This window comes from Numida meleagris, chromosome 3, assembly GCF_002078875.1.
Source record: "Numida meleagris isolate 19003 breed g44 Domestic line chromosome 3, NumMel1.0, whole genome shotgun sequence".
NCBI lineage: Eukaryota > Metazoa > Chordata > Aves > Galliformes > Numididae > Numida > Numida meleagris.
The window spans coordinates 57,434,778-57,462,777 of NC_034411.1; the positions used below are offsets into that span (position 1 = coordinate 57,434,778).

At 40.2% G+C, this 28,000-nt stretch overlaps 1 protein-coding gene across 5 annotated transcripts in view; it reads right to left on the reverse strand.

The window, feature by feature from the left end:
• The window catches only part of TMEM200A (transmembrane protein 200A), a 58,256-nt gene extending 33,127 nt beyond the window's left edge, over positions 1-25,129 (reverse strand). For 2 of the 5 annotated variants that reach the window (XM_021391440.1, XM_021391439.1), the window contains exons 1-2: positions 24,989-25,129; positions 7,225-7,294 (exon numbers count right to left, since the gene is read on the reverse strand). The gene's annotated coding sequence lies outside the window, so the exon portion shown is untranslated. Of the gene's footprint in view, positions 1-7,224; positions 7,295-21,379; positions 22,581-22,631; positions 23,471-24,988 lie in introns of those variants that run through there. The other 3 variants (XM_021391442.1, XM_021391443.1, XM_021391444.1) reach the window with 3 other exon arrangements.

Here is a 28,000-nt window from a genome sequence, read left to right on the forward strand (position 1 = left end):
AACACCAGTTGCAAAATCTGCATTGACCTTAACAAGGATAGACGCCTTCACTTATGGGCTGGAAGTTTATTTTGTGGATATTCTGAATTATTCCTTTCACACACACAGTCATAACTAGGAAACTACAAAAATGTGGACAACACAACACAGGGAATGAAAAAATAAGGCATGCAGGAATGAAAATTTTTAACAGTGGTACAGTTTTACAAAAACATAGCTATACAGCAAATACAGAGGACATTCAGCAACATGTGCAACACACCTCAGCATTCTGAATTTTGAGTTTCCCTTATGCTGAGAAACTTTATGCACAGCAGCTCTGCAGTAATCATGAATAGGTAACCATATAGGAAAGCATGTGGACTTATACATAAATAACTTTCAGCTTTCTCACCAAAATCATAATCAATCTAAACTATTTCTTTGGCAAACAAAAGATTTTTTCTGTGTCTTATCACCAGTTTAAAAACACAAGAACTGCTCTAAAAATACTGCCTCTGATTTTATTATGTCAGCCCAGGACATCAGAGGAGGATGTCAGTGGTATGGCAGAAGAGGGTGAAACTTCCTGCCAATATTCCATTACTTTTTGTGACAGATGGCAGCAAAGGGGCTGTCTGACGAAACGGTATCTGACATGGAAGTACATATGAAGCAAAGGTGTGTAACTGGAATTCTTCCATGAGGAAACAATAGCACTTATTAAATTGATCAACACTTGTTGAATGTTAATGGAGACCAAAGAGTGGATGTGAGCACAGTGAGGTGGTGGGAGAAGCATTTCAGCAGTGGCAACAGTGACATGAAAGACAAGTCATGCTCAGGACAGCCATGCAGATCTTTATGAGTGCAGCACACAAGCTGTTGTTCATCGATGGTGAAAATGCATAGGTAATCATAGAATCATAGAATGGCCTGGGTTGAAAAGGACCTCGAAGATCATTGAGTTTCAACCCCCCTGCTGAGTGCAGGGTTGCCAACCACTAGACCAGGCTGCACGGAGCCACATCCAGCCTGGCCTTGAGTACCTCCAGGGACGGGGCATCCACAACCTCCTTGGGCAACCTGTTCCAGTGCATCACCACCCTCTGAGTGAAAAACTTCCTCCTAACATCTAACCTAAATCTCCCCTGTCTCAGTTTAAAACCATTCTCCCTTGTCCTATCACTATCTGCCCTCATAAACAATTGTTCCCAACAACAATCGTTCCCACCACAATGGTGGTGACTACGTTGAAAAATAGTGTTTTGTAGCTGAGAATTTGCTTTATCAAATAGTGTTATTGTGGTCTTTGTACCTGTTGCAGTTTTCATGGAAATAAATGAGGCATTACTTTCAAAGCGACCCATATAGTTATTTTTAGGCTGAATTTGGATAATATCATCCTTCTGAGAAGAAAAAAGAAGTGGTTTCATTTTCAAAACACCAAAAATATTTTGTTCGCTTCAAATTTTGCTTTTTTTAGTTGTTATTAATTTAAGCCAAAACCACTTGCTGAATTTAGTATTGATGCTCATGGAGTTGCATTTTAAAAAAAATCTAAACTGCCTTTATTGCAAATAGCATTAATTAGCAAAAATGCTGTTTAATATACATGTAGTGTACTCTCTATTTTAGTTTCACCCCATTACAAATTTTTGACAATGGTTAAATAAAAAGATGATGAAAAGAAACACTACAGCAGCTCTTCTTTCATATTATTGTCAACACTGAGTCTGAGTGAAATGTTTTGCACGTAAAAGTGACTTTTTTAACCAAAATATTGCACGTACGGAATGACTCATGTTATAAATCACACAATTTCTGTCAAAAGAAAGAAAAACGTTGCACAGGACTGACATTTGTCTGGTTAAAAAAATTAACTGTTTTTATGAAATGTGATTTCGCTCTCCCCAGATCATGCTGCTCTTCAGAAACATTTTTACAATACGTAAACCATTCTCAGATGCATATATTACCACCTGTCACAGACTGCAGCCAAGATTGCCCCCTGAGGTTTTCCAAATTCTTGTCTTTACTATGGCACATCCTACAAGCTTGCCAAGAACTGGAAAGTCACTGCCCAAATACAGTAGATTTATTAGAATTGCTGAAGATATTTATGGCAGTGACCAGTTATTTGCCCTTAATGTATCCCATTGTTCTCTCACTGCAAGCTACTCCAGGCTGCCAAATTTTTTGTGTATTCCTGTTTGCTGGATTTTATGAAGACTGGAATTTTAAGCAGAAGCTGCAATGCTATTTTAAATCGGGAAGCTCCAACAAATAGATATTCTCTAAGGGCAACTGACTTTCCAAATTTTATTTTCATTACAATTTTATGTCAGACAATATACATCGTATCCTAGATAGAATCTTGCTCAGGAAAGCTTCCTCATAGGATATTAAAATTTATGGCAGCCTGCTGCATTTTCCTCCCCTTCAGAGAAGGCCATATGTACCCACTGAAGCTCCGCCTGCAGCATGGGGACTTCAGAGCAGTATTAACTGAAATTCCATTGAAGTCCTTTTTGTTCCTTGTTTTGAGCTTCCAGCCTGGGATCATACGTGGGATGATAAGCAGAGGAATAGAACAGATGGAGGAAACAGATGTCATCTCCAGACACAGGTGAAAGGCTATGGTTAAATTCATGATCCTACAACTGCTAACTTTCTCTCCATGCCCATATATCATCGCAGATAGCCCTGGCACCAGCAGATGTCCACTGTACCTACCCCAAATGTAACTGATAACTGCTATGCACTTCTATTTCCCACCTTTGACACTGGTAACAATATTCAGCTTTCTGATTATGAAAGTCACTTTTATTCAATTTGTATAAAATACCATGTGTATAACTGCAATTACTTGACATGGGATAAATGATAACACATAAAATATCACTTAGAACTGAGGTCAGCATCGAAGGATAACAATCCTAGATGACCTCCAACTGAAAGCAGTAGCAAAATTACTATAATAATTGGCACAGGATTGGCCTATAAATTGCCAGGGATAAACACTGCAAGGTGGTGTGCACTTTGGCTCTTGGAGATCTGAAATTAATTTTCAGCCTGCAACACATCATGGGGATGTTGATCACAATGAGTTCACAAACCCACAGAGGAATCAGGGCAAGGCCAAAGTTTTGATGAAGCCTCTTAAAACTTAACCATAGTTAATTTTAAAAAGAAAAAAAAAAGAACACTTTTAGTATTTTCTACTACTTGTTTTACTGGTTAAATTAACAAAAAGAACTTGAAAATGGTCACAGTTTATTTTTTCTTAATTTTGTGTATTTGTCATTTTTTTTTGTACAGTAAATTCCTGTTTCCTGTGTGATTTGTTCAGACTTCAATTTTTAAGATTTTTTTACATAGTAATATAGAAAATGCAAAATAAAAAGTGTTACCATTTCCAGGAGCACTCAAGTTCCAACATTTGTAACGTAAGTTAGACACTGATTTCCAATGCGTTTTGTCTCCTCTTATATTTTTTAATACACGGACAATGCATATTTGAGCTAGAAGTACATCATAATCATTTGTGCCATAAAACTGGCAATGAAAAGAAAAAAACAAAATGCATACGTCTTCCAGAAAAAGACTTCAGGATAACTGCATGATGCAGTATTAGTCTATTGAACTGCCAGACAAAAGGCAAATAACAAATCCCATTTTCAAGAGCCAAACTGCTTAGGAAAGCGTAATGGCAAAGAAGAGGAAAGCCTGAGCACCTGTAATTCAGCTACCAAGATATTCGTATTCTAGATCAGTGATTTTTGAAGTTCTAATGTTTTTAGATGCCTAAAATTTTTCCAGTGCAACCTCCTGCAGAATTTGTTTTCCTATTCATCATTCACGAATGTCTTAGAATGTTCGTAGCCCCTTCTTTCTACTCCCCTTGCAGTCCAATGATCACATGCTCAAAACCAAAATTATAAATTCAGGAGACAAAATGGACTTTTAAAAATAAAACTAATTACAGTTTTAGAGGACAAGTAACTTCTCAAGGCCAAATCCCACTGTCCTCATCCTATGCTCAGATCTCCAAAACTTTTAGGGCTCTGATCTACTACTACTGGAAGTCACTGGCCAAGCTGGTCAAATATCTCTCCATGTCTCCACCAAGTAACTCTTTAAATCTTCCAAGCAATCTGTTATTCCAGCAGCCAGATGTCTTAAACAGTCACACTCATGCTTCATATGAAGCAGATCTTCCACACAGATGGGTCCAAGTCCTCCATGCTGCCTATGACTGAATCATGTGCTCCCTACACTCCCTGCTAGGAAACCCTTGGCAGTGTCTGAGATAGACTATTTCCTTCAGCCAAGATGATGTTTCATATGCATGAAAATGTGGCGAGCACTATGACAAATTAAGATCTCTACAATATTAGAGCGTACCTAATCAGAAGAAATGAAAAGAAGAAATTACAAGAAATCAGAGGTAATGAAAAGCCTAGTATGAAGCCTTTACTCGCTAGAATAAAGCAGCCATACATTAACCTTAGATTAGCCCTCAAAACTAGTGAAAAGAAGGACATAATGTCCATCTCTAAACAGACTGTTTTTCCTGCTGTTCACAGGATTTTTAAAATATATAAAGAGCATCCACAAATGTTCATATTGGTTGCTTATTATTCAGTTCATCTGTGTTAGTGAATAAAGCATCATACCTGATTTATTACTTTCGACAATGTCTCAGAACTCAAGATTCCATTCCACATTTGTGGAAAAACACTTAGGTGACAATGTAAAGTCTCTGAATGCTGTTTATCAAAATAGTTACATCTGAAAATGAATTCAAATACAGAACATCCGCATCCTGCTATCATAAGAATCCACAGCTGTGTTTCAAGCCATACACATTCTATCAGGTTATCTACAGAGATGAGGAAAAAATCCAACACAACAAAGAAAGAAATTCTAAACAAAACTCCCCTGTAAGAAATATATTAATAAAGACGTGGCTGAAATTTGGTTATATTCTTGAACAAGGAATACAGATGTTTCACCTACAGTTGCAGCCATTCTTTTACATAGTCAGTACTTGCCTGGTTGGGGCTAGATTCTGTTGCTGTGACACTACAGGATATAACTACACCACAGGAGAAACTCTGCTGTGATTTACATTCTGTTCAATGCAGGAATATTACAGTAGCTCACAGGAAATCACTCTGGAGCCCTTACTATTTCTATTACAAACAGTTCAAGTAAAATCAAGTGGGGCCACGTACTTGAGTACTTACTGTTAATATGGATGCCTTTTACATTTCTTAAGAAAAATACATCTTGTAACACATAGTACATAATGCTGATTATACTCACAGATTATCAAATCCTTGAGGAGGCTCAAAAACGAGACATACAGCATTTCAGATGTTTCTTTTGGATGCCTTTTGATGCTTCTCTAGAAGGTGTCTCCTTACACCACTCCCAGTCCTTTACTTCCCTAGGTGCCATCTCCTCAATAGCATCTGCCAGCATCTCCCTCCTTCCTCAGGAAGGGTCTAACTGCCTCTTGCTTAGTTGCCAAGGATCCCTGAAAATATACTGCCATGTTTCTTTGTTCTTCCTTCAGGAGGGAGTTGGATCTGTACACGCTTTCCTTTTCCCCATAACTGTCTGTACTTGGGTCTGTGCGCCCCTAATCCTCTCTGTCGTATCTGTACTATGTGCTTTCTTCATTTTCTTTATTCAACCTTCGTTTTTTTCCTATTTAGGAGATGAACCATTCTGGATGTCAATTTTACTGGAAGAAATGTAAGATCTGAGACAGAGATCTGTTATGCCAAAAATGCTAGGAGATGGCATCAGTTAGCATTGTAACCACTACAACGTTTCCCATGCTTCTGATCTGCGCTTGACAGTCAAGAGGAGATCAAGGAAACAGAAAAAAAGCATCTCCTCCACTTAACTTTATCCAGTCAAGGATGAAGTGCCAGCAACTGGGGGGATTGGTGAGTGGACTTGGGTAAGTCACTCCCTACCAGCCAAAAGGAGGAAGGGAGCTGGCTGTTATGTCACTCCTGGAAGTACAGTATGTGGGTACTGCTGAAGACAGCATCTTGCCTACAGCAGTCTGTGTGACTGGATGTGACTGAGTGCATGTCCCAGGGATATGCATTCAGCCTCACTACTAGTGGAACCTGCAAAAGAGAAAGCAGCAGCCGTGTCCATTGGTCTGGGATGGAGACCTGTGGGTTTCAGGACAACCCAGGCTGGGAACAAGCAGTTGGGCAGGAGGAATCGCCAGGCTCTGGAGCTGTTGGGGGCAAAGGCCATTCCTAACAGTCCTTAACAGCTTGCTTAAGCTGATGCCTTCAATCCTGCAGTCATAACAACATTGCTTAAGTACTGTCACGGTCTTCTTACATGCCCCATACTACGCCTTCCATTTTTAAAAAACCTAATCCATACTGAGAGGAGCTCACTGCTCCCTGTAACATCGCTGAGGATTTGGATGATAACACTAAAGCAAACCATCTTATTTATCTCAGACAAAACACAGAGGTAAGTCAAGGTAAGCTACAAGTTGAAGAAGCTCACACTTTGATCAGCCATCTAGTTATTGAACTGTTACATGTATTGACCTAAGTTGGGAGAAAAATTTAGTGAGGAAGAGGTAGGGCAGCTAGCAAGTGCTAGGGTTAACATTCTTCTCCAGATTTTCTATCTGTCCATCAACTACATTTTGCAAGCCCTGCATAACTTTCAATCATCTGTCTTAGCAATTACATATCTGAATGACTACATATGTGCTTTGAAAGTACATAACAAGACAAAAGGTTAAATCTTAAGTTCAAGCAACAGGAAGTTGTCATCAGTTCAAATGGGATCAGAATGTTATATGTGATTCAATTTTTTTTTTTCTTGTCAGTAATGCCCGATGTGTGGCTTGCTGCCTTTTCAAAATAACTGCTACTAGGGTTTATTATTTATAAGCTTAGGAGTCTTTGGAGGCTGTCCATTTCAAACCCTAAGAGATCCATTCTTGTTATTCATTTTTAAACATTCATGCTTCAGCATTAAATTGGCTTATTAAAGAATACAATGATAATTGCTGTGGAACTTAAAAATGCTGATCTTTTCATAACCCTGAAAAGTAAAAGACTCATTTTAATGTACCCTAAGGAATTATGGAACTTAAATTATTATTTCTATAGTGACAAAAGAATGCTTTATGTTTACAAATTTAGCATAAACTTCTACAGAGAGCCTAATTTGTAAATGTCTACTTACCTCCAGTAGCTTTCTTCTTCATTTTGAGGTCACAGAACTATTACAGCAAATTCTTCAGAGTTACTGCACACTGTATGTAAAATAAAATTACAGTCTTACAATTTGGATGTTGGAATTTGTTCATTACTGACAGAAGGAGAATGCCTTTAGTGAATCTAAATTCCTGGAATTGCCTCCTTTAAAATCAGAGTGATTTTTTATGTGACTAAAGGCAGCTAGAACTGGCAAGAATTTGCAGAAGTGAGCCCAGAATACTACAGTTTTCTATTCTACTGTTTGGCATGTGGGGAAAAATTCTGTCATTCCATGGAAACTGGCAGATCTAATCATATGTGAAATTTCATATGGTTTTGCTTATCAACAAAACAGATGAGCTATATGATTTTTCCAAGCTGATATTTTATTTGAGAGAGTGACAACTTTGACCAGACAGAATGAGTCAAAAGGAAATACTTGAACAAAAAGTTGAATAAATATGTTTATAAGTAGTCCTGTGTAAAGTTTCTACCATTTTTAACTTATGAAAATGGTTCAGCCATGAGGTTATTAGCAGCACGTAATCCACAGGCACAATGGCACCTATAAGCTCATTCATCGATCAGCACTGTGCTAAACAAACAAACAAACAAACAACAAAAAAAAAGCAGTCCATATCTCAAAGGAAGTATTTGTTTCTTAAACCTTAAGTACATTATTTTTTTCTCACCACTTTATACCTTTGATTTTCCTAAAAAGTTCCATTAAAAAAAAAAAAAGTAAATAAAGAAGAACTCTACATTGCCTTTAGTTCACCACGCTTTGGTGACTGCAGAGAACAACCCCTTTTCCTCCTCAAGACACATCTGTGTACATTCCCCACAAGAATGGAATATATCTGTAGTTCCCCTGAACTCTCCCTACATTTTCACTTTCTCCTACAGTGCAATGACTATCCTGAGAAGCTAATCCTCATATTAATATTAGTTCAAAGATGTATCATAGAATCATACAATGGCTTGGGTTGGAAGGGACCGGTAATATATTTTCATGCTCAGCAAGCTGACTGCAGTTAAGTATAGTGTGATCACAGAGAAAAATATTTTCTTTGAATATCCTTTTAACCTAGGGTTGTCATATGCTTCTGTACACTAAAAGCCTTACTTTGGCTTGCTTCCAGACTTCCTTTGAAACAAAGCCTGAGCTCTCTGTAGAAGGTTATTTTTCTGTGTTAGCGTGCATATTCAAATTATTGGAAACAGGGCTGGTAAGTTCCTCACTTCCATAGAGGAACCAGGAAAACTCCTGTGCCAGTTTTTATCAAAGTAATTCTAAAATGCTAACTGGTAGAATGATATTCTGGGGTATATGGTGAAAGGCTCACTTTGCCCGATATCCCCAGAGAAATAGTCTGCTTAAGAGTGATGATAAGGTCCTCATCCAAAGCAACCTTAAGGCAAAGCAAACACTAAAGTCCACTAAATGTATGCAGTACAAAGCAGAATATGTTAAAAATAGGAGCAAGTAAAATAAGATTTTATTACAGGGAGAACAAGGACTTAATAATATTACTAGCTCAGTATGAGCTCTCACTCTTCTCCTTAGCCTCCCCTGCTTCTATTTGCCATGACTCAGTTTTTTTGTCCCAAGACTTTAAGGGTTTCACACAGCATAGTACTGAACAGATTGCCTGGCTGAAGATAAATCATAAACTTTAGTATATATAAATACTAAAGACGCTGTACTGAATTAATGCCTGCTATAGGTGAACAGCAGTATAGCTTTTACAGAATTGGGAATAAATAAAATGTACTTTATATTAATAATCAGTGAATGTGGAGATTTCAATAAATAAAAATTAATGACTAAATCCTAACATTCAGATAAAACTAGAAGCTTTACAGATAAAGCTAGCCTGTATTACCAAACACTTGGGTTTATAACATAATTAGCATATACTTTACAATAATCATCAGATAGTCTTTGTTGTCAGGCCTCTGAATAGAGAACCAACATCTTTTGAGCAGGCCATAGTAAGTCCTTTCCCCTTCCGTTACAAACCAGAATTGCAGCCTTTGGGCACAATTACATCATGCAGTGAGGTGCTGTAATCTGAACTCTGAGATACAGCTAACAAAAAACAAACAACAATAAAAAGCAGGTAGAGTCCTACTGCCTTGGATAAAACATCACTTTTATATTTCTTTTTGCAGAGGCAGTATTTTCTCCAGATGGCATGATGCAAGTTAAGCAGGTAATAAAATGTCTGACATCGCAATGTGTAGACAGAACAAACCACTTTTTGCACAGTCAGCTATTAGATGAAGGGCTCTTTTGAAAACTAATAGTCCTACCTTCCACATGCTGGTACCAAACTAGCCTTTTGCCTGAGGAATCTGCATCCTAAAGGAAGTGCAAGATAAATCACTCCTTACGGCTGTCCTCACATTTTGAAATCCAGTGCTTATCCATATTCATCCAATGAGAGTCATCTTTCAGCATGGCTCAGCGTGATTGACAAAATCCTTATAAACCCATGTGATTAAGCTGGACATGAAGTGAACAGTTCTCAGGGAAGATCTTTATGGTCCACTGCTGTCCACTTGCTATTTCCTAACTATTTGATGTTAAATTAGATTTGGGGCAAGCGTATTAAGTCCAAGTATCTCTGACAGCAAAGCCTAGCAATTCAGAGCATACAATTATCAAAATAATTAAACTACATGCATTAAACATAAATTCTTAGATTTTCAGGAAAACTACGTTAACCTAGAATGACCATTTTTAAATCATTATGAAAAAATTGAGTCCCCACATCAAGGCTACTTGATGTTCTCTCTGTAAAGCCTCCTACTTTCTCTGTTCTCAGTACTTCAACTTCAAACGGAGCCACTGTTAACAATCATTACAAGTACTCCAGATGAACAGCTTTTGCAGTTAAAGTCAAACTGAGCATAATGAAATCTCCCATAGTTCACTGGGGGAAAAAAATGCAAACAGAATACGACTTGCTTTCCTTTCCCTGAATATTATAATGAAAAAACAGTTACAAAAATTTGTCATTCTTCAGCAATTCTTGTCTTCTCCCTGCAGATATTTTTCAAGAATATCTACTAAAGATGTTATCCTTCTTCAACATTTTTCTTCCACCTTCACCCTTCATTGATGCCTTTAGTTCACAAGAAAGATGAAATTTAACTTAGGACGACCTAAATGATTGCAAACGTTTTGCTCTGAAAGATAATCAAACCTGCAATTCATAGTGTTTAAAACTACGCTGATCTTTTAGCTAGGTATGAAAATAAACCACAATGGCTTGACAGTATCTGATCCAGCAGATCCTGGAGCTGATTCTCCCATGGACCACAAGAAATACTGAAATGATCACACTGAATGTCATTTCCTGTATGATTTTTTGAGATTCGTGACAGTATCACTGTGAAGGAAATTACTTCCTTTTCCAAAGTCCACTTAAAATGCTGCCAGGTTCCCATGCCTTTGTTAATTTATCTCTAAATTTTTGGTTGTAATTTTAGCCAGAATTGAATAACTTATGTCTTGTATTGAACAGGGCAGTCTTGTATGTGATGGCTTCATGAAAACTTCACCAAAAACTGCTTGGCTGCCTTCTAAATGAGACTGGGAGAAAATACATAGAAAATATTTTTAACTGGATATTTACAAATCTGCAACTCCTGTATACATATAAATTCTATGCACATTTGCTATAATATACCTGGGATATCAGTTCTGCAATGACTAATTTTGTTTAAACTCTGTGATAGCGTAGAAGAATAGGATACACACAAGTTGAAAAATATTAAGAGTCATCTGTTCGGCGCAAAATTGTAAAATACCATTTAAAGTAAAAAACAGTTCACAAAGAGTTTCTTTACATAACATAGATTTTGCAGACTAATACACAAATTCCCCATTATTAGCCAACCCACCTAGAAAAGAACGAGGATAATTTTGGGTGTTTTACACAAGATTCTGACAATCTTTCTCATACAAATGATTTATCTTCTGAAAGAAGACATGTCAGAAAAAGGACTGTTCAATCATATTGAATTAAGAATCTGAAAAATAATCAAGTCTGCTCACATTAAAGCATGACAATCAGACTTCAGGCTTGGCTCCATGCTCGTTGCAAATTAAAAGGGTTTGGTAATGTCCCCTAGAGTTTTGGGTAGCAAAAGGAATTTGGAATGAGTAAATCATTTATGCTATTTAATTATGTATATGAAAATCTGGTCCCATTGTAATTAATAGGTAAATTCTCAGTTATTCCAGGAATGTGGGCAGGAGCTCCATTTCAGAGGGCAGAAGTCATAACCTTCACAGAAGCGAGATACAGACAGCGAACCTCATCTCCACAGCCACTAGAAATGCTCACAGATTCCTTTTAGAAAGGCTCCAGCTATATTTATATCTAACTACATGTCTCTGAAGGCTGTAGACTCATTCTTACTCACGTAGAAAGCAAACACACGTCTTAAATCACATTAAATAAAACAATTTAGGCTGGACGAGACCTTCAGTGGTCACCTAGTCCAAGATCCTAGTCCAAGATCCTGCTCATTGCAGGGTTAACTCCAACATTCAATCAGGAATACAATTTCCATTAATTTTTCTACAGGATGCAAAGGAAGACAAAAGAAAGATTGCTATTTCAACTTAAAAACAGTTTAGAGAGTGCTGAAATGATCCAGTTGTGTGCTGTACAAGACACATGTGAGTCATCAAAAATATTACCAAATTGCTAGTATGAAGTATTGCACATTAAACGTAAACTTGTAGTGGGATGGCTGCTCCTGACCTGACAGAGTTTGTGGAAATTATCCAGCCTTACATCTGCACCAGCTCATCCAGAGTACACTTGTGAAAGTCATCCCATGTCTGGTGCCCTTATTATCTCAGGCATCACCATGGAGAACTGAATTTTGTCGCTTAACAGTATCAACTTTTGCCATGCATAAATAATGCACTAAAGGTACGGTGTGGTGTGTCTGGGGAACTTCAAAACGACTCAGCCACATTTGTTCCATTCACTACACTGAGCTTGTGCAATCTAAATTTTATCCAAGAAGCTGCACACTGGAGAGCAGCATTCTCCCTTCAGTATCAGTCTCTCCAACACCTTTTTATCAAAACAGCTGGAAATTCTTGCCTTAAATAAACATTAAGCCGTTATGTTTGACTAAATAATGAACTTAAATCATAAATTTAAAATAATAGCTTTGATAGAAAAGTACTATTTATTCACAAACATACGACTGCTCCACCAAAGAATAAACATACTCATGGACAGAAAAGATCATTGTTGTCTGTGTGCACTGCATAAATAACTAATCATATTTAACTCCAATTTCTGTGTCAAGCCTATAACTTCTCCTGAAGTTAGATATTCCAGAAAGATAGTATTGATTTTAAAAAAGAGACAACTCAGCTCTTAGGAGGCACTTAAAGAATTAATTCTTCTCACTATTAAAAATGTAACCAATTTCAATTGTTATTTTTTGTTTAAATATTTTGATTTCCAGTACATTTTGGTGCATGAAGACAGCTTCTACGGTTTGATTCTGCTCAGGCAGCAACATTCACAGAGCTCTTCTCAGTCAGCATACATAATACTGATTTGATTTCGTGTAGCACTTTTCATTCAAAGGTCTCAAAAAACCCTCATGAGTATTTATGACTGATAAGCCTCACAAAGATATGCCTTCATTTTGTAGAAAGGCAAACTGAGGGAAAAGACACTAGAGACCATATTTTCTGAAGGAATAAGACCAATACATGAATGAGGTGGCTTTGCACTTTCAGGAAGGCAGAATCAGGCAAGCCATCCAAAGACATAGCACACCTCTGCTAAAGACAAGAACAAGACCCTCATCATCTGATTCTTACAACTCTGTTTCTAGAGTGAGACCACTATGACTTGAACACATTATTTCTATATACGGCTATATAAGGTTTAGGTATACAGCTCCACATTTAAAAGAGCTCAGAAATGCACTACAAATTTAATACTGGTGGTTGAATTACATTAACAGTACAAACTGTTCAGCACGGGAGTGCAACAGCTTTTATCCTGCTTAAACAACTGTTTTTTTCTAAAGCTATTTCCTACAAGACCACACTTTGGGCCTATTGAATCCCAACCACCAAACTCACAGCCAGCACAAATTCACCTTGGCAGCTGCCGAAATTCTTACCTATGGCAGAGACAATGAAGACCTCAGCCACTGCCTAGTGACACTGTGGGAATGGACGTGTGCACACCCTGTCACCTCTTTTCACATCCAAACTGGGGAGGAAGGGTTTTTTTCTGGTTCACTGAACACTACTGAGCAGATAAAATGACTTAATAGGTTTACTCCAAAATGCAGCTAATAGCTATCAGAGCACATTCTGAGAGAAGCCTTGTTAGCACAGACCTCTTACCCTCACAGCATTATAGCATGCAAAGCAGCAGGTCATGTCATAGAGAGGCAGAAAATTCCAGTGATTCTGTCCCAGCGGATGGAACTGCAGAACCAGAAGAAGGAAAGTACATTATCAGCACGTTTCTACAATCCCTCCTACAACTCTAAGCTTATTGCTTAAGCTGACTGGGATCTAAAGGTTACTGAGATTTTTCTACTATTTTTGAAGTGGGGGATGTCGGCTTTCATGAATGGGCAGCTTTTTGCCAAACGAACATCTGACCTTCTGAGATTTAGTGGCCCCAGACAGTCTTTCATATCAGTGTTAAGGCACTTCTAAAAGTTCTCTAAAAAGTATTTGTCCTGGACCGTATGAGAAATCTTCTCCATTACCGCAAGTAAGAAAATCAAACATCTATTTCATACCTTGATTAATTTACTTAACCATTCATAATATTCTATTATAATCAAAGAAGGTAGACGGAAATAATCTTTACTGCTCTTCTAACCAGGCATGTTAGATACATCATTTAGAAATTTGAAAGACAGATGTTTCAAAATCCAGCTGATAAAAGCATAAGTTTATGAATATTAAAACAACAACAAAAATATCACTGTAGCACAGCTTAGATAAACTAGCAAGTCATCTTTCCAGAAATACATTCCAGAAGGCTTTAGGGGTCTCAAGATGGCAACTGATTAGTGGAAACTGATTCTCATGGCTTTGAACTAAAACCCTTTTAGCTCCAGAGAGCTGTTTTGCCTTACTTGTGTCATGAAGCCATGACTCACAGAAAGCATATTTGACATTTTTGGGCCATGTAAGAACCAGTATACTGTATTTACTAGGACCATGAGTAACTAACACACTGAATTAAATCCTAAACTTGTCAAAATATATGGGAATTCTGTCTTTCATTTCAGATGGTTGGGATCTCACCACACCACCCCAGCAACTGCAACCAAACAAGAATTCAGTCCTTCTATGGAGTCCTAGAGATCGCAGCAGGAAAAGACAATTATTAACTTGCATCATCCAGTTCTCAGTGTGTTATCCAGCCTTCCAACATTTTTGTTACTTGGTACACTAACACTCCGTTAAAATTAAAGATTTAGACTGATGGAAATGTGAGCAATGATAGCAGAAAAACCATTTTCTTATGTCTTTACTGACTGGTGTAAGTTATATAGCTTTATAAATCAACTTTGCAGGAGTCATCCAGGAGGCCAGCATTTATTTACCTAAGCATTTTCTTCTCTTAGTCGCAAAAGAACAAAAAGGAAGAAGTGAAGCAAAAGAGAAGGAGATGGACCTCTTATTATATACATAGAGGACAGAGCATTGTAGGGACATGGAAAACCTCAAGTCTTCAAAGGATTATTTCAGAGAGGAACAAAGTCAGCTATTATCAAACATTTCATGTAACGACATGCTTACAAGACTCTTACATGCTGTAATATACACCAGTGTCTTGTCTGTATCTACACAATATGGGGGATGGTTTGGGTTCACATCATAAAGTAGAGCCACAGCATGAAGATGACAAAGTAGGTTTGTAATCCTCTACACGACATAAATCCACTACCTAATTTATTTTTATTTCTTACAAAACAAGGAGAAACAGTTCCCTAAACCCCCCACTCTCCTCATAAGACAGTATATATACATAAAAGCCACTTTTTCTTGAGAAAAACAGAAAATACCATCAGATGAGCCAGAGTAGTCACAGTAAACTCAGACACATTCCAATTATGCAATACTAGCTTGGCTACATAGTCATGTTTTCTTTCGTGCTCCCTGTTCATGAGCTATTCAGACAGAATAGAGATTTGCTGCACTATAACTATGTCAGCTAGTCTTAGCCAAAACAAACAAAACCCATACTGAGAAGGAGCAATTTAAAAAGTTTTACAATAAAGTATACCAAAAACTAAAACACAAGCCAAATACAAGATGTTTAACACAAGCCATTTATCAGCTTCAATTTTATCATTTTCCCAAAGCTAAAACATGAAGTCATACTATCTTCAGGGGTTCGATGAAATCCAGGATTGTTTCTTTGTCTGTTTCTCAGACTTCTGCTGTGGCTCATATTTTTTGTTTTTACAGTTTGATCATAATGACTAATAGTCACAGAAGCAGACCAGACCTCTTTCCTGGGGCCTTTTTTACTGCCGCATGTCAAAATCTTTGCTGTCACTGCTGAAGACCTGAGTGTCACCCCACCACATCTTTCTCTTCTAAATTGCTAACCATGGCGAGTGACAACACTTGGTTTCATCAAGGGATTGACTAAAAGAAAGAAAAGAGAAACAGCTGTATGATATTAATGCCACATGCATTTCCAGCCACATGACATGGTAAGACCCACTTCTCATAATTACAATTATTCAAATAAGTCTTCCTGCTACTTGTCAACAACATCATTTGCAAATATGTGGGCTTACCCCTAGAAAATAACTAATGTCTGTAGCTGCTGCTATAGTACTGGCCTATCTTCACCTACATCTACAATTCTGTCCTCATAGCATCATTATATTCACAGTCCTGAAGTTGTCAAAGAATGAACTGTGTCTGACTCCATAAGTTTTTTAAGTAAGGCAAAGAAAGTGTAATAGACTGTGCCAGTTTCTGTGAGCACGGAGCCTCTAAATCTGGGCAACTGGATCTAATCCATGCAGTTAGGCACAACACAGCAACAAGATTATTAATATAAAACAATTTATGAATCTGTACAACAAACATTACTCAGACCTCCAAGAACCAAGTCTAAACTAAAAAAAAAAAAAAAAAAAAAAGAAAGCCACTAAGTAATAGAAGGATTTCAGCCACGTGCTCTTGGGAATATGGGTATTCCCAGAGTCTCACTGTTGAAGGGCAGCATCCTCAGCTAATTCCAGAACAAATGACTCATCAGGAAAATTCTCTGAACCAAACTTTCCACAACATCAGTGCACCCCGGCTCTGGTTTTACCAGTCTCTCTCCCCATCTGATTTCACAGCTTGCTCTACTGGAGCTCTCTCCTTTTCTTTTTCCTCATCTTCCCCACTTTCCCCAGTAGATGCTTCTTCAACTGCAAAGGAAGAATTACTGGATTGGGAAATAAAGCTTAGAACTGAACTCTGAAGTCCATCATCTCAACAATAAGGTTTAACACATTTAACCTGTGGCTGATGCTGATACTAGCTTCTCACTGAATGTTAAGCAATGTGTTAGGCTGTTTCCAAAGCACTCGATATTTTGGGCTGAAAATATCCTCCTTAGCTCAAATCTGAAAACCATGCATGACAAGCTTTATTCAAAACACTGTACCGTAACAATTAGAATAATCTCGTACTAGGCCTAAATCTTGTAAGCAAGGACTGCAGATCATCTTCTGATCCAGGTGCTCCCGTTGGACTTTGCCTTCCCTAACACAGGGTAAACATCTAGTACCATGTACACTGACAAAAAATGGCCATAAAAACAAAGGTTGAGTATTCTCAAAATTCTTTGGAGAAGGCAAGAAAAGTAATGAACTTCACATGTCACAAAGTCATGCCACAAAGCACAATAATAAAAAATCTGAATGCTTTAAAGGTAATGTAAGAATACCCTGGTGAAAACGTTAAAGGAAAGCTATTCCATCTGGGCTCAGCCTCCCATAATGTAATCCTGACTCTGTGACAACTGCACTTCTTTTATGGGAATTATATAATGTATACAACGACATCTAATCATAATCTCCAGGTTTCACAAGAAAAAAAGTTCTGAATAAAAAATGTCACTATATTAAGAAGTAAGATAAAAAGGAACCTCAGTCTTAGCTATAACCCATTCTCCATTACCATATTTCAACTCTACAGCCAGAGGACAATGAAAAATTACAAAATGGAGTTCTGCAGAACTCAACACTGTTTGTTCTTAACAAATAAATGCTTCTCTCTGTAATTTCATTGGTAGGTGTATTGTTTGCAAACTTGATTTGGAAAACAGTGACTTGTGTCTTTCTAATATTTTATAGCCTATTGAACTACGTTCCAGCAGCATATGTAGGACCTGGCAGTTGTTCCTCCATGGGCACTAGCAAATGAGGCCATGTCCTAGGAGAATAAAATTGAATTAGAAAAAGAATGGAAATAAATTCAGAATAGGAGTCTGCAAAGTAATTTGGAAATAAATTTCTTCCTGGCAAAGAACAAACAAATACTTTGCACGGGTTCTAAGAAGGATCTGGGGAAAGCACTTAGGCACTGAATTAACACTAAGCGATTCTACTGTTCTAGACGTCTGTGAACTGTCTGCTAAGCCTCTGAATGTCATTATTATTAATGCTCCTTGGTCATTTTTTTACCAGGGTACTACTACAATGCCAATTATTGTGACATAAAGGAACTGTCAGTAAGAACTGACAGTAAGAAATGTATTTCGTGTGGAAGTTTGAACTTGTTTAGCAAATTTCTCATAATCCATTTGGGAGTGTGGTGCCCCAAGATGTTCCATCAATTCTAAGTATTTCGTATGTCCAAATGTAATGCAAATAACCAGATCACTCCAACTGTCCTCATGGCCAGAGAGTGGGCCTATGCCTCAGTAGTTTTCTAATACAGACCTAGCAAAAACGTGCTGGAAACTAAAATCTGTGCAAGTATGGTAGCTAAGCACCACCTTGAATAAACACTACTTAACTATCCACCATTTTGAAGAAAGTCCCCATTGTTCTTATTGTGCTCATTAGTCTTCTATGAGACAGCAACAAATTACACAGATTTGCATGAGGGCAACCTTGGGGTTCAAGGTATTTGATTGCAAAAGGAAACAACACCTCACCTAACTTGCAAAACTGGAGTAAAATGCCCTGGCTTAGTAGTTCCTATCTTGGTAAACATACTGTACTCCCTGGCTACTTTCTTTTAATCACAGAATATCCAAGTTGGAAGGGACCTACACTGAGGAGCTGAACATCAAGTTCAACTCCTGGCGCCACACAGGACCATACAAAATTCAAACCCTATGTCTGAGAGCATTTTCCAAACACTCCTTGAACTCCAGCACTTGGGGCCATGACTGGCGCTCTGGTCAGCCTGTTCCAGTGCCCGACCACCTTCTGGTGAAGCACCTTTTCCAAACTCCCACCCTGACCCTCCCCTAACACAGCTCCATGCCATTCCCTCAGGTCCTGTCACTGCCACCAGAGAGCAGAGATCAGCACTGCCCCTCCACTCCCCTCATGGGGAGCTGTAGGCCACCATGAGGCCCCTAAGCCTCCTCTGTTCTGGGCTGAACAAACCAAGGGACCTCAGCCACTCCTAACATTTCTTGCCCTCTAGATCCTTCACCATCTTCAGTTTGAATAGATTAACTTACAATGTATCTTCTGCAAGAACAGTTTATTGTCATTTCTATAAATCAATATATTTTGATACACAATGAAGAAAAATGTAAGCCATTTAAAATGCTTCTTCAAGATACAGTTTCTTCATTTTCAGTTCGTATTTCAGAGTCAACAGACAGGAATGCATCAGAAAAGAAACACCACCATATATTTTGTTTATAATATTCTATTTATTATTTGAGCCTATTTCCATCCATATAATTGAATCTAGCAAAATTCACCTTTAAATATGCTACTTATTATCTCATAATTTTTTTCTGCCTTCATTTTTTCCTTCGATTTTTCTTTTGACATTCACTTTTTCTCTTCTGTCCCTTCTATTTTTTTCCTCCTTAATTCACCCCTTGCCTTATTCCTTATTCCTACAGTAATATAGTCATACCTCAGGTGAAACAAGTCAGCTGTTAAATACACTGTCATACAGGTCTTTTTCAACCTAAATGATTCCATAATTTATAGCACAAAGTAGACATCTGCCAATCTCACACATGGTATCAGGTTTATTCAGTTGAAACAACCCTACCATGACACCCACGTCTCCAGGACAGTATGGTTCCTTAATGCATATCTTATTCCAGGACCAGAAAGTAGCCTGACACCTTATATGCTATGTGTGTGTGGCACAAGATGATGCAAAAAAAGCTATGGCAGCCAAGTTGTGCACACCTTGCCAGTTCTAAGGAACGCTACCTTAGGAAAGCTTCTTTGCTGCAGTAGAGTGCTGCCCCAACACACGGAGCTACTCTCTTCCCTCTTCAGAAAGTAATACATCAAACATACATCTCCCTGCAGTGCCAATACATGCTGAATTTCATATCTGAGCAAGAGAGAAAGACAGATTGTATCTGTGCATGTATCCCTGCAGAGGCAGGAACATACAGAAAAAAAATCCGTTAACTGGATCAAGTCAACTGCTAGGCTAGTGATTCCATGATCATCTCCTCAACTTGTATGAAGATAAAACCTTGCAGATACAAAGTAAATTCTTTATTATGAGTTTTCCAGTACACAGAAGAAGAGTATGACATTCTAGCATCTCTGAAAGCTATTCATTTACCTACTGTTTCTCACACACTGAATTCTAATAAATCATAAATAGATGGTTTTCAGTAATGGCTTATCAAAATTGATTGGTATTTCTTGTTTGTTTTATATTACAACATACCTTTTTGCCTTCGTTATTTTGAATTACATGAAGGAGAGAAAAAATACAAGAGCTCTGAATGGCAATTTTACGCATGCAACTAGATGGATGGGCAAGTTATGGTACAAGTAACAGCACTTTTTTTTTTTTCAATTCAATACATAGCAAAATGTAAGCAGTAAAATTAATTAGATACAAATTTGTTCTTCAACAATAGGCTGCTGATTACAGATAAGCACGACCATTTATTCAGACACACTCAGAAGGAAAATCTTAAAACAAGAATCAATTTCTATTGCTGTTATCACTATTGCACCAAATTCATCAAGACTAAGTCAAGGTTCTTAACTGCCTCTTAATTAATCTGCTTTGATGGTGATTTAAGTTCAAAAAAAAAAGAATCAAAATGATCTTTGGAATTCCCCCTTCCCCACTAGTGTAGAAGTTGTGTGACCATCATTGCAAATCACTAAACCACTTGTTTCAATTTCATATCTGCTCCCTGAGCTGATGCCACAGATCCCATTTGATAAGCCAAAGGCATCAAAGTGGAAACCTCTCCTACTCTGAGTTGAAGAATTAAAAGCTGCTAACCAATTCATACTAGTCATAGTCTGTTAGTGCCCAACTGCATCAATCTTTCATTGAAAATGACCTTCCTATTTCACAGCCCGAGTGAATTATGGAAATACACAGTTTCAACATGCTCAAATACTAACGCTTTTTACTCATGGGTTTTCAAACGACATTGCTGGGATGCCCACTCCAACAGACTTTGTGAAGCAGCTAAAAAGAAAAATAATAAAGTCATAAAAGGAGAATTTTCTTCTCGAGTTCTTTGCCTTTAAACTAGTGGCAATGAAAATAACTTAAAATACGTTGTCCATCTCTTGTGATTTTTAAGATCTGCTTGGTTAGAGCATGCATCTGAAGTTGAAACAATCAAATCCTCATTCCTCGGAGGAAGCAAGAGTATCATTGTGAAGCTCAGTAGGATAGAAATAAAACAAAAATGTAGAAAAAATGCCCTTTGTTTCTACTTAAATTAATTGGAGGAAAATAAAAAGAATAATTAAGTACAACTCCAGTGGGATACAAATAATGAGATGTTTCTCAAAACGGACATCATAGAGTGAAGTGACAACTGCCTAACATTCCTCTTAACAATTCTCAGCGGCTGTGCACCAAAAGGCAGTTCTTGGCTTCATTTCCCACTTGTCTGTTTTGGCATTACCTTCCCTGAAATGTCTGCCGGATGACTGCATCTCATTGAAGACGACATGATCCTCAGGTGCCCAGTTTTGGTTAGGTGGCTCTGCACTTCTCTGGCACATTTTTTTTAGTTACAACAAACCTTCCCAGCATGAAACAGGGAAAAATAGAGAAGATAACTTAAAAAAATCATCCTTCCTTTTCATGTCTTCTGCTTATTGAATTATTTTCAAAAAGAACCAAATGTTCTTTGTAATATTTCTATCACCAGAAGATCAAAATAAGAATACTGAGTGATACAAACATGCTCTGTCTGTACTGTAGATAAAAGGTTACAAGCAGCTCTTTGTTACAAGATATACATCTCATTTGGCTGGCTGTGCAAAAATAAATAAATAAATAAATAATGATTTTTAAGGAAAAGTAGCCAAGTAAAAACATGAAGTTTAAAATCACTGATCCTGCAATAAAGTTCTGGTAGGATAATGTAGTTACATCTATACTAGGAGATCAGTATAGCCTGAATATTTCAGTACTGTGTTCAGCCATCAGGTCTACCTGATCTGCTCCTGCCAGGGTACACTGAGATGAGAAGGGACTACAAACATAGTGATACTGCAGGTACTGAACTGTGTGTCATATGGAAATGGTTGGAGGTGGAATAGAAGAACAAACTCTTGCTGTACAGTCAGACTGTAGTCCCAACAAGGAAATTGAGAACAATGCTTATTCTCACAAACTCCACAAAATGAAGACTACTAAAACTAGTGGGTAGGGTAACAGCTGTGCCAAACATCTGTTCAGCCGTTTCATTCACTAGCACTGTCAGCATTTCACCTCTCCGTGCAATCTACAATCCACTTATTAAGAACCTAATTACCCATAGATTGTGTGGGTGATGTGTTAGTCAGTAAGAGAAGAAAGTAGAAATTTTTCCTTACTTTATTCTTGTTTTAAAACAAAAGCACTACCTCAATGCCTTCAATTTCTGGTGGACTAAGAAAGTGAACACATTTTAAAATAAAGAGATGCAGATGAACCTTCTAAGATTTCCAATTATTACATTATTGATTACTATTTGTTACTATTTGAGGAACATAAGGCAGTCGCAGTGCAGGAAGCAGCACAAAGATTCTGCTGGTAAACACATACTGGGAAGAATCTCCCTAAATCCTCACAGCAATGGCATATTTGGGAAGTCTTCCCACATCCATCAGATCGCAGCATCACAAATCTTAACTACAAGGTTTCTGCAGAACAGATTCAAGTCTGACCTTACACACTGGAGAGAGATTTGCAATTTTCTCGTTGTTCCAGTGCCACGAGATCAAACACCTGTAGACAAAAGTAATTTATCTGTTCACAAAGCATAATGGCACCAAGTCAAGTGTACACATCATCACTACATCTCTACTACTACCGTAGACAAGACTGACAGTGTTCTGTAAAAAAACAGGAAGCTATTCATGACAGCAGCTCATAGGTTTCATACTTTTTATATCATACCTTCACCTGGTTTCAATGATTCTACTGGGAGTCTTCACTGATCTTCATCATTTCAGTTTTTTGGCTCGTAAAATATACTGAACAAGCCATGAGAAGTACCAGTCTCCTCCTGCTATTCCACACATACATTCTAGTTCCTAACTAATTTTCACTTTTTATTTCCTCCTTTTGTTCCCACAGAGGTATGAGTCAATCAAGATCACATAACCCACAAGATGCGGTCGATGTGAATACTTGCATACGGCACAGGTGTTTTGTGTCATATGCCTACCACTCAAGCAAATGGAAGCAGAACACATTACAATACAGCTTGGTCCAGGAAAGGTCCAGTAATGCTGCTAAGCCAGTGAAGAGTTTCATTGAAGTTATTGGCTTATTGCTCTCTGAATGAACTCACACCACAGGTAGTCATTAGATTGGGAGCTTGATACTACTCACCAGTTTGAGGGTCAGCATACATTGCAGTGCTTCGTCAGAGCAGAGCTCGCTCAGTCCATACTTGACAGGATTAAATTCAGACAGCCCACCACTTATAATCTGATTATAGAGCTTCCATAAAAATGAATTCTGTTGCAATTCCAGAGAGACAGATTGGGCAGAACTGTTTCTATACAAGGAATAAAATAATTATAGCGTGCTGAACTCCTGCATTATTATTCCTTTTCCAGCTTTCCTTTGGATCACTGTTGCAGCTCAACAAAGGAGCAACAAAGGAATAACAAACATGACTCTATGCTAACAAAATAAAAATTATATATGATTTTATTTGTTCAAATTGCTACTTACCTACCACATATCTTTTCCCACAAGGATGTTTTTATCTACGCTCGGGGCAAAAAATCTAATTGTAACTCATGTCTCAAATTACTAAAACTGTCTTTAAGTTATCTTCCAGCAAGTATTTTGCTAGAAGAACATTAAAATGTTCCAAACTCAAAAGACTCTTTGGTTTTATTACTTATATTCAGTGGAAATAAAATTTTCAGGTCTTTTTCCTACCTTCTACGAAGGAGTACAAAAACAATTCAAGGAGGAAATGCACTGTTTGCTCCTCTCTGGGCACTCCCTTGGATTCCCTCACAGATAGGAAGTACCACCTAGTTAAAGACGAGTAACAGAGCAGCTGCCAGTGTATTGATCCTGAAATTAGTGAGCCAGAGGATACACCACCTTTGGTAGCAGGATATATTGTCTTGAGTGATACGGCCCTCAGTCCCATAAGCACTCTAAGTACAGGTCCACCACATGACCACAGGTTATTCTGAAGCTCATATTATACAAAACGACACACTGGAAGAATACTTTTGCCTGAACTCTCTCGTCTTTGAAGAGGAAAAGCAGTTTTATCTTTTCTAACCGCTGTACGAAGCAGACATCATCAGTTAATGACAATCAATCAGTCCCAAGTGTCAATGGACATCACTCCCGCAATCTCAGCCCCATACTCGCTGAATTCAGCGCCAACACAACAATGGTTGCGGGCAAGGGGGGATCAAGAGACCCCTCTCCGCACCCCCAAGCTGCTCCTGGTACTTCTGCTTCAAAGCCTGCCCCATAGTGGCTTCTGGCTGCCCCGGGAGCGATTTATTCGAGCAGCGAGGTGCGCTCGCACCGAGGGAAGCGTGCAATCCCCCTCCCGTCCCCGCGCTTCGCCCTTCCAGCACTCAGCACACCACCATTTTTCCTCAAACAAAGCTGAAGAAAACCCGAACTTGGGCGACAATAACGGCGAACGGGGAACTTCCCAGGGGAGGGTGAGGGCAGCGGGTGAAACCCGGAGGCAGCTGCCGGGGCCGGGGCGCTGCAGGCGGTGGCAGCGCGCAAAGTATTCCGGAGCCAAAGCAGACAAAAGAGGGTGTAGCAGCTGCACGGGAGCGGCAGCCCCGGCGTGCCGCCGGCTCCGCGCGGGAGGAACAAAGTCTATTTCGGGGAGAAAAAAAAAAAAAATCCCCCCCGTGTGCCTCACCTCCCCTGCCCGCTTGGGCCCCCCCCCGCCTCCCAGGGCTCCGGGCGCGCCTCCAAGACCCCCCCGCGCCAGAGCTCGGCCGGGAGCCCGCACCCCGCGGAGACACCGGAGCTTCAAGTTTGGGGGCGCGGGGCACCCCTCGCACCCCCCAGCGCTTACCTGCGGGGAGGAGCCGGGCGTCCGCCGCTCTCACGGCGGGGAGCGCTGCGGGGCTGCGCGGCGCGGGGAGGAGGACATGGGGCCGCTCCGGCGAGGCGGCGGCTGGATCGGGCTCAGGCGGCGGCTCCCCTCGCCCGTCCCCATCCGCGGCGAGGCTCGGGCGGGGGCAGGCGGGCGGCGGGGCGGTCACTGCCGCCCGGAGAAGGACGCCCGCCGACCTGGGGCTGCGCGCCCCCCCGCCGCCGCCGCGCGGACAGCCAGAGGCGGCCGCCTGCCGCTCGCCCCGCGGAGACGCGCGGGTGCCATAGCAGCGGGGCCGGGGGCAGGGGCGTGGGCGGGCGGCGGCCACAAGAAAGTTTGCCGGCCCCGCGGCGAGGTGCTCGGCCGCCCCGCGCTAGTCCTCGCCGCAAAGTTTCACTCCGAGAGCCGCCGGCTGCGGGTCCGACTCCTCGGGGACGGCCCCTCCATCACCCACCGCTCCTCACGGGACGAGGAGGAGGAAAGAAGGGGAAGGCAGCACGCGGCGGGACGGCAGCGGGGCCGGGGCACAGCTTTTCCTTCTCCCCACGGAACACCGCAAGCACCCCTTAGGGAGCCAGCTCCCCTCTGCCGCCCGCCCCGCCGGGCGCGGGCTTTGTAGGGCGTACGGTTCCGCCCCGGCGGGCTGCGGGGCCGGGGCCGCGGCCGCGAGGGAGGAGCCGCGGGGCGGGGGCTCGGAAGTCGGGGCCGGGAGGTCCGCCGTGCTCGGGTGGGAGCGGGGGGAGGGCTGGGTGATTCAGCGCGGTGGGTTTTACTTCGGAGCTCAGAGGCGAGAGCACTTTTATGATTCAGCTCTTTTCATTATTTTTTTTTTCACGGTTATTTTGGGGTTTGGTGGTTGTCCGCCCACCCCTGGTGTTCAGCCCGGGACAGTTTGGCTGCCGGCTGCTCGCACCTCCCGGCCGCGCGAGGTATAGCCAGAGGATGGCGAGGAGAGGACTCCTACTTGCACAGGATTTTTCCCAGTGTGTACGTCGGGCATATGTCGTGGGAAAAAAAGCTGCACCTGTATTGAGTCGGTAGCTGGTTTTATTTGATTTTCAAAAATTGACTGGACCTCAAAGTTACCATTGCTTTTCATAATATTATTCTACATAATGCTTCTCCTAAAAAGACAGAAAGGTGTTGAACTTGGCATCTGCATATCTAAATTTACCCCAGGCTTGAGATAGGCAGTGACCTGGGAGCTCCTGTCCACCACGCAGTGGGACCTCTTGAGACCTCTACACTTGAGGTGCAGAGAGAGTGGTGGGTTCTCAGAGCTCACATTATGACGACTGTGCCTGATGGCTGCATCAAATATAGCCCCAGCTGTCACCCAGCCCTAGCAGGGAGACATCCAGCTCAGGACTAGCAAAGGACAGGGAAACGTTCATCAGAAGTTGGAAGCATTGCATTTCCAACTTCAGCGTCTTTTGATTCGAGGAGGAAGGAATAGCTTACAAGCATCAGGTTTCTGCTTGTTTGCTCAGATATTAGCAGATCTGTACTTTGGCTTGTCCATCATGTGTTGTGTTTGATGCCAGCAAGGGAGGGGACAGCCTGCAGACAGAAGTGTGCTCGGGTTCTCTGACTGCACTGCCTACCCCTGGGGGTGAGGGAAAGGATGATGCTTGTGCAGAGTCAGCGTCTCTGCATATATTCAGGTGTTGTTTTTTTGGTTTTTTTTTCACTAGAATTTATGGGAAATGTCACTGCGGAAGAGGTGTGGAAACTTCACTCTCCTGTGCTACCATTAGATCATGACATCTAGATGAAGGGCATGATGTGAACCAGCACCAGCTCCACCACAACTGCCTGGAAAGGCTGGGGCTGGTGATGCTGCAAGGAGGGAGATCTGCTCAGTTCTTGCTTTCTCTTTGTTTCTGTCAGATCTCTTTTTTCCAACCCTAGATAAAGTACGGCATCACCACAACTTCTCCATTCATATTTTCATGCTACAAGATGCTCCTCAGGTCCTTTGGAAGTGCTTAGATGATTTACACCCTCAAACAGCCCCTCTCCACAAAAAGTAAAAATTAATAGGAGTCCTGAGGCAGCATGATTGTGAGGACAGAGCAATGGACTGGGGCATAGGTGTCAGCAGTGCTATGAGGTGGAGAGCATCTCTGTGTCAGACAGAGATGGGTTAGACCCTTGTGGGGTACATGCACAAAACCCACGCTGCCACTGAACCACAAAGTCGTCTTTTTTCTACACTACCCATAGGTTATATGTACGAAAATTAATTAGACAGTTGTGATTTTAAAATGTGGACAACGTGCTTTGTGGGAGCTTGCTGTGGATGATGGCACAGCGAGATCTGCCCATCCCATTGACTGGGAGATATTTGACTTGTACGGCTTTGCTTCTTATCTGGATTGTTTCAATTCTTGCTTATTCCTTTCCCTACTTACAACAGTTTGATATTATCTGAAGAACACTGATTTAAGAGATTTACTCTTGATCTGCAATGGAAAAGGAAGAAGAGAATAAGCCCGCAGGCTCTTCACATCTCAGTCATCTGCAAATCTCTGGAGTCAGCCAATGTCAAAACCAATATTCCAGGCTTTAAAAGTCAACATGGATATTGCTCATCCCAGTAAAACAAACATGTTAATGCATTAATTATGATGGTGGTTGCTTCTGAGATTATAGCAAGAATCGGTAATTAACCTCATGAGTGAGATCCTCCCTTTTAATTCACTTAAAGGCATGGAATACTTCTATTTGAAAATTGGGATGTTAGCAGCATTATTCTAGTTTCCTTTCCAACCTGCGTCTTTCAGCTCATCAAATGATGTCATTCATTTGCTGCCATAAACAAGGCAGTGGGTGGGTTAAACGGTGAGCATATCTTCTGTAAACTAAATGCATTGAAGGAGAAGGCAGACGTTTACAGGATGTTTTTCAAAGATCCAGGCTCACTTCTACTAGAATTTGGTTAGAATTTGAGTCGCTGAACTGTCTTGTCCTTTAGGGTGATAAATGTGA